This window comes from Echinops telfairi, unplaced genomic scaffold, assembly GCF_000313985.2.
Source record: "Echinops telfairi isolate 266 unplaced genomic scaffold, ASM31398v2 ScPeMD7_1713;HRSCAF=2227, whole genome shotgun sequence".
Taxonomy (NCBI): Eukaryota; Metazoa; Chordata; class Mammalia; order Afrosoricida; family Tenrecidae; genus Echinops; species Echinops telfairi.
Window position 1 is genome coordinate 11,109,509 of NW_022105611.1, and position 8,615 is coordinate 11,118,123.

The following is an 8,615-nucleotide window of genomic DNA, read 5'->3' on the forward strand; positions in this document are numbered from 1 at the left end:
ATAAAAAAAAAAAAGAAAAGCCACCTTTCGCTCTCTCTTGGTCTTAGGGTGAAAATAATATTTATTCAGTAATAGTCATCAAGTCCCTTTAGTTTTGCAAGGAGAGAGACCTGGCAGAGCAATGAGCTGAACATCGGGCTATGAAGTGGAAGGTCAGTGGTTCCAACTCCACAGCTGTTCCACAGGAGAACGATGGGGCCGTCTGCTCCCATGAAGATTTACAGCCTCAGAGACTCCACGGAGCAGTTCTCCTCTGTCCAATAGGTTCACTATGGCCTGGAATGAATTCCAAGACACTGGAGGGCTGCAAAAATAAATAAATAAAAATAATAATGAACAGAGAAATCCCACCTTTGCTAGCAACCATTTCATCAACTACAAAGGAAGGAAATGCTTCCTTCTTCACCTACTGCACATGGCTACTGGGAGGATCAAAGGGAGCTTGCAGGTGCTTGGGCAATAGCCCTGGCGGCACAGCCAGAAAACATCTCTTCCAGGCACCATGAGTACCTTCAGCAAAAGTGTGGTTCCTCTTAGCATCCTTGCTGGTACCACATGCACATTCAAGAAATAGCTTCAGTGCAGTGATGGCCCTTCAATAGTAGAGAGACAATGCTTAACCTGAAGGGAAATGCTTCTAATTATGAGATTTACAAACACTCAAGAGGGGAGATATTTGAAGGAAAGAATGCCTTCAAATATCCCTGATGTGACACTACCTAGCCATTTTCCTGTTCTGTTTTAGACAGCCATAGCGTAGACATGAGGAAGACATGTAGTCAGAAGATGGAGTTATGTGTTTTGGTTGGTCGCTGACCTTGGGCAGGTGACTTAATCTGAGCATTAGATAATGAAAGGAATACATTCTTTTTTGTCTTTGACATGAAGCAGTAGCCAGAAACATGCAAGATTGTGGGTTGAAAGTCCTAAACCTCTGGGTTTGAACCCTTTTTTTGGAGTGTGCTCTGTGAGTACCCTGCCGAGACCCTCCTTGGACAGACCCTATAGATCATTTCTGTGTACCCCTTTCTAGCTTTGACTCGTGCTTGTTTCTAGTGTCTCTTCTTCAGCAGACGGTTCCTTTTCCAAGTGAATGGATGTTTAGACCTCCTGGAGGTCCTTACGCAATGACTAGGTAGGACCACCCAGAGTCCTTTTCTCAAGTGGGCTGTGATGAAATCTACCTTTCAGAGGTCCTCTTAGAGCGGTGGTTCTCAACCTTCCTAATGCCACAACCCTTTCATACAGTTCCACGTGTTGTGGTGACCCCCAACCATAAAATTATTTTCGTTGCTACTTCATAACTGTAATTTTGCTCCTGTTATGAATTGTAATGTAAACATCTGGTATGCAGAATGTATTTTCACTGTTAAAAATTGAACATAATTAAAGCATCGTGAAGAATCACAAAAACAATATGTAATTATATATTGTGAAATATTTCTTTGTAATTACAAATAAATGAAATTTTATCTTGAAGCACGGTGTAGCATGGGTAACAGTCTTCATGCCAGGTACTCATATGTGGGTGTATCTACATGTGGGTGGACCCGCCTGGAGACAGATAGAGGAGCGGTGTCTTAGTTCCTAAGACCATCGGAAATCTATGACCCCCAGTGGGGTCATGATCCACAGGTTGAGAACTGCAAATATCTTTGCTTGACTTCCCTGTTTTTCCTTTCCTGTTTTCCACACTCAGTGACTGGTTTCCTCTCATGCCCTGTAAGAAGGGCAGGGGCCACATATTCTCTCCTTTGACTCTACAAAGGGGAAGCAGAGTTAAACTCAACACCAGCCTCAGACATGCCTCCGACCTCCCACCTTCCTTATCAATTCCAATACCACCTATTTCTCCCACAGTAGCCTGTACTTCTTTGTAGCATTTTATAATTCTTTACATTGGCCGCACAGAACTCACAGACCATGCACACGATCATGGGCTTTATTCGGGAAGTTAACAAGTTGCAATTCAGAATAAGAAGTACTCAGGCTACATTTGTTTTGGTTGGGGCAGTTGCTTCTCAGCCATACCTGTAGGTATGCCTGTTTCTGGTGCAGCACAAGCCCCTTGACCTCTGCCCTTACTCAAGCAATATTAAAAAAAACCTTTATAGTGCTGTTGATAAATTCTCTAAGGGCACACCATTTCAACATAAACCTCAGTCTAAAGTTACATAGCTCTAACTCAAACTCCCTGCGTCAGCAAACCTAGCTCCCGATTAATTCCCTAGGGGCACCCAGGTGAGCCTCCTGCCCAAAGACACTCACTCTCTGGGCCAGGATGTTCACTGCCCTGTTCTGTGCCCTGCTGGTATTGCTCCCCTGTTTTCATGGATTTCTGTCTTCTGGATTGAGGAGGTTAACATGCAGGAATCTTGGGGTCCAAGGGATGTGCCCAACTCTTGGCTCTTTCTTGATGGTAGTGAGATCCCACCTCCCCTAGCCCACCACTTCCGAGAAGGCTTGTTTTATACCCAATACGATGGAAAAAGTTGAACAACTCCCAAGAAAGAGTTCCAAGCTTTTATAGTCACATTAACCTTGCTCACAGTCTCACCTAACTGAATTGTGGACCTCTGGCAGCATCTTCCCCCATCTTCTCTTACCCATACCTATCAGGAAAAGACTAAATACTCCCAGTCTACGCAGCCCCACTGAGTCCTTTGGTGAGACTTACAAAGAAGATGGTTAGAAGAGCCACATCAAGCAAACCACTACCCCTGTGCACACGAACCTTCATCTCAAGAGCTGTTTCTGGAGCAACTTGAACTTGCACAACTTACCAAGCACTCTCGTCAAAGAGTTACATTCCCAGAAGCTCCCAGGATCTGTTCTACCTTGTCCTCCAGGGTCTCTATGAGTCAGAACCTGAAGGAAAAGGAGTTACTCATTTGAAAAGGGATATGACAACATCTAGTCACAGGACAGGAGCCTTGATGACAAAGTGGTTTCGAGTTGAGCTGCTGAGATCTGCAAGGATCCCTGCCATCTGCTCCTCAGGAAAAAGACAGGACGCTCTACTCCTGTGAGTAGGTTCAGTCTTGGAAACTCACAAGGGCAGTTCCATCTCGCTCGAAGTGGTCGCTACAAGTCGGCATTGACGTGATGCCAGTGAGTTTGATTTGGGGAGTCACAAGGTTACTGGGTCAGGGTAGTTATTCAGGAAAATGTAATAATTATTTCCAAGTCGACAGGTAAATGCCTATTTTATTATGAATTGGGATAACTCCAATTGGTCAGTTCAACCTGGTGTTGGAATGCAGCTGAGCATCTCTCCAGAATCCACTTGCCTCTGCCTGTTATCGGATCCCCTTGCCCCTCTGTGCCCACCCTGGTTTATACCTCTGGGCTCTGACTGGCAGGCACTTTGCTTGAGGTAGAGCTCCTTTGAGCCATTTGTGGAAATAGCCTTTGCTTCAGTGAGCAGAACCCCCTCCTCCCCCCATGCCCTGGTTCCCAGATTAAGTGCTAGCTGCAGCTTCCCAAGTGAGCACAGACCAGGCTCATTTATTGCAGTGGATGAACTGTGGCAGGACGTCTGGGAATTGCCAAGCAGTGAAGGCTCCAGTGTGCACAAAGCACTCAGACCCTTTGGCTCCAATTTGCTGCTGACTCGTGGGGAAATTGTAACGAGAGTGTGAATGACTGGTTGAACACAGAGGGGGGGTTCCAGACGGCAGGACTGGAGAAAGCTTTGTCTGATCAAATGCTGCGCACTGCCCTGTTCAAGGTGGGAAGGTTAGAGTACCTGCCCTGTTCCCTCAGCTCTGTGTTGTGGCTGCCAAACCCCATGCTTGCTTGGGGCTATGACAAGCCCTTGCTGTATCTCTGTGTAAGAAGTGACAACTGTTGGGAAATAGAAGGTGAAAAGAAAAGAGCTGAGGATTCTCTCAAGGAACTGAGCAGGGACTGAATGCTGTGCTCTTGGTATGTTGAAAGGATATAATAAACAAAATTAGAGAGAGCATCAAGGCAGGAAGGCGTCTAAGTTATCATCTGAGACTCTTCCTCACGTTATAGCACAGGAAACCAGGGAGAAAAAGGTTTTGTTCCAAAGTCATACAGCTAGTTTGTGCCAGGAAAGGTGTAGAATGCAAATCTGGACAAACAGGCAAATGGTTTCTATTATATCTGTGGTGAAATGGCTTTTGTTACTTGATCTTTTGCCTTGGTTCCTTGGAAAATCAGTTGGAGAACTTTGCTCCCTACACCCTCAAGAGTTATTTTTCTGCTCCGGAAGTTTTTAACTTTTGCCAGACACTTTCAGTATAAACTTTAAAAAGCTTGATGATTTGATATTTTTCATCTGACATGGGGCTGTAGCCCGCCTGGTGATGAGACAATTTTATGCACTTTATAAGAATTGTCCAATATACCGTGCACATGAATGACTATAACCTGCTGAGGGGATTGGTCAGTTTGTGGACCTACCTTTTTTTAAAAAATATAAATCATTTTCTTAGGGGCTCTTACAGCTCTTGTAACAATGTATCTTGTATCAAACACACTTAGCCATATGTTGCCATCATCATTTTCAAAACCTTTTCTTTCTACTTGAGCCCTTGGTATCAGTCTCTCTGCCTCTCCCCCAGGGAACTCCTGAGAAATGATAAATTATTATTGTTTTCATCATATCTTACACTGTCTGCTGTCTCCCTTCACCCACGTTTCTGTTGTTCTTCTCCCCTGGGGGCGTGTTATACACAGATCCTTGTGGCCGGTTCCTCTTTGGTCCCTCTTCTCACCCCCACTTCCCCCTACCCTCATGGTATTGCTACTCCCATTACTATTCCTGGGGGTTTTATCTGTCCTCAGTTCCGTGTGTTGAGCGCTCTTTTCTGTATGAGTGTACATGCTTCAGTCTAGCCAGGTTTGTAAGGTAGAACTGAGGTTATGATAGTGGTGGTGGTGGGGAAGCAAGAAAGAACTAGAGGGATACTGTATGTTTTGTCAGCTCTATACTGCACCCTAGCTGACTAGTCCCTTCCTTGTGACCCTTCTGTGAGGAGATGTCCAATTGTCTACAGATGGGCTTTGGGTCTCTACGATCTCACTTGTTTCTATCAGTATGATTGTTTTAGGTCTTCTGATGACCGATAACCTAATCCTCTTGATCACAGAGGCTGGTGTGCTTTTTCCAAGTGGACTTGTTGCTTCCCTGCTAGATGACCACCTGTTTAACTTCAAGCATTTAAGATCCCAGATGCCGTATATTTTAACAGCCAGGCACCATCAGCTCTCTTCACCACATTTGCTTATGCACCCATTTTGTCTTCAGCAATCGTGTAGGGAAGGTGAACATCACAGAATGAAGATGGCCCTATTTTAAAATTGACAAGAGTTTGCTTATAGAAGCAATTAACCTCACCGGAGTTTCAGAAGGGCAAAAATGACAGAAAGGCAAGAGCGGTGAACAGAGGCAAAAAGAAGGAAAAAGTAGAGAGAAAAGAGGTGAACCTTCGAAGACATTTGTAACACAGGCCAAGGGCTGTACCACTGAATATAGTGAGCTGCCTGGGAACAACCTTGTGGCACCCTTAGCAGTAAAAGTCCGGAAGGGGCCCTGGGGCAAAGTTTGTGGTGGCAGTAGAAAGCTGCAGCTAGGAATGCTACTCAGTGAGCTGAATACATCTGCTACCCAGCTGTGTGGGCTCAGTCAGTAGTGAAGAGGCTCCAGACAGGCAGGCCAGCAGCAGAGGCCTGCGAGTGGAGAAGGGGTGTGCAGAGCCAAGAGGCCTGTCTGTTATTTGTTTGTTTGTTTATTTATATTCTTCCTTTAAAAAATCATTTTATTGGGGATTTTACAGCTCTTATAGCATTTCATACATCAAATGTATCAAGCATATTTGTACATATTTTCTATTTGAGACCTTGGTATAAGCTCCTCTTTTCCCCTCCCTCCCCTACACTCCCACCTTTGCGTATCCTTGATCAATTATATATTATTATTGTTATTTCATATCTTACACTGTCCATTGTATCCCTTCACTCATACTTCTGTTATTCGTCCCCTTGGAGGTGGCTATATATGCCATCTTGTGATGAGCTCCCCTTTCTCACCCTTCCCCCTCCCGACCATCCCCCTGTCCTTATGATAGCTCTACTCCCATTACTGTTTGTGAGAGGTTTATTTGTCCTGAATTCCATGTGTCTAGAGCATTTATCTGTACCAGTGGGTGTTCTTCAGTCTAGCCAGATTTGTAAATTAGAACTGGTCATGGTAGTGGGTTGGGGGAGGAAGTATTCAGGAACTAGAGGAATGATGTGAGATTCGTCTGTGCTCTACTATAACTTGGTTGAATCATCCCTTCTTTTTACTACTTCTGGGGGGGATATGTAATTATCCACAAATGGGCTTAGGGTCTCCACTCAAGCCCCCCTCTCTCACATCGATATAGTTGTTTTTTGGATCGGGTGATGCTTGATCCCATCGACACCTCATGATCACACAGGCTGGTGTGCTTCTTCCATGTGGGCTTATTTGCTTTCTTGCTAGATGGCTGCTTGTTTGACTTCAAGGCTTTAAGACCCCAGACACTGTATCTTTTGATAGCCGGGCACTATCCGCTTTCTTCACCACATTTGCTTATGCACCCATTTTGTTTTCAGTGATCATGTCTGGAAGGTAACTATCAAAGAGTGCCAGGTTATCAGAACAAAGTGTTCTTGTATTAAGGGAGGCCTTGAATAGAGGCCTATCTGCTAGCTTAATACTTAACATATGTGGACACTGACCTCTATCCCTTTCATTATAAATTAATATATTTACATGTATACATGCCTATAGGTATACTGCTATAAATAGTTTTTTCCTCCTCCTTCTTTGGAGGAAGAAATAAGTGGGATTCTGGGATGGTGGAATTCTGTCCCACTATCATGCTCACCCTCCATTTGACTCAGTATTTCCTCTCGGGTACATTGCCCTTGATCAAACCCCACCCAGCATTGTACGCCTTCCTCACCTTCAATTTTAGATCTCTTGTTGTTCCCTTATCTCTATGTTTGTTGGCTCCCCACTCCCCCTCCCTGCCCCCTCCTCTCCCATGTCTCCCCTGAACTGCTGGTCCTATAGTTTTCTCCTCAGGTTTGTTTGTTCTGTCTATCTTCTATAGATAGACATAGGGTGAAAGAAAAAGAAAAGAAAAAGAAAATATAATGAAACAAACAAAATAAAACAGAACAAGAGGGAAAAACAAACAAACAAAAAACCAATAGATAGTTCCAGGTCTGTCTGCTCATCCTTATGTATGTTTTCTGATCATCTGATGAGGTGCCAAGGCCTGTCCCCCTAAGTCAGAAGTCTATTTCCAGGACTCCTTGGGGACTTGGTTACTTTGATCCCCTTGCTGCCCAGTTGCACTCCCTTCTCATTTCACCCCACTGTGCATGGGGCAGACTGGGTACACTTTCCACACAATGTCTCCAGTGCTGTCCCCAGTAGTGCTATGGGTCAGTGAGGGAACGTCATGTCTTGTGGAGGGGCTGGTCCTATGGTCCTCTCTATGCAGGAGCTGCTCTGATCAGGGATGTTGTCCCTGGGGCTTGGTAGGCCATGATGAGGTCCACTCTCTCTGTCTCCCCTCTTGGTTCATCCTTGTGTGGTATGGACAGCACAGGATTAATAATTCCCTCCGGGCATGGTAAAACAGCCCTGGTCACATCAATATTCTCCCCAAATATACTGCCACCGAGTTAATTCCAGAATGATCCTGTACAACAGGGCAAACTGCCCTTGTGAGTTTTTGAGCCTGTAATTCTTTACAAGAGTAGAAGCTTTGTCTTTCTTCTGTGGAGCAGTTGGTGATTTCAAACTGCCGACCTTGCAGTTAGCAGCCCAATGCCTAACTATGATGTGACCAGGGCTGTTTCACCATGCCCGTAGGGAATTATTAATCCTGTTGCTGTCTCTGTAGCTTTAACCATCCTGGATTACATCTATAGAATCAAAACAGAAAACAAAAAGACAACTTCACAACAGACAGAATAAAACAGCAAAATCTCAATATAAAAGAAAGCAAAAAATATTAAAAACTGGAACAAATATACATTGGATCAAAAGGGAGTTCAAATGGCAAGGTGTCACCTTTTAACCCAACTATGACTGCACTAGTCCACCCTGCCATGCGCTCTGGCTGACCCCAGGGCCTTCCCATCCTGGTCCACAGTCAGAGCGATTCGCCTGCTGCTTAATACGTCTGGGGGACCCTGTAAATTGGTTTGTCTTTCACTGTCATCCAAAGGTGCCATTCCCTCCTTTGCATGTGAATTTTATTATTGTAGAACCCCGGTACTCGATCGCACCAGTACTCAACATAATCAGATTTCGATGAGAAATGTTGAGCACATTTTGCATCAGAGCTCGAACAAAACATTGGAATCCGACCGACCCCACACATGAGATTTTTGGATAAAAAAGCAGTTTGTGTCTTGGTCACTCGGTGTTAGTTGGCATTGTTAGTATAGTACATGTTGTTTAAACCTTTTGCGACTGTGTTCGAAGCATTTTACTATAATTTTCTTAGTTTTTGTGGCTTTTTGGACCATTTAAAAATGACAAACATGGGTCCTAAGAAAGAGTTTTTTGAAAAGACTCATCATGATAAGGAACTGGTTAA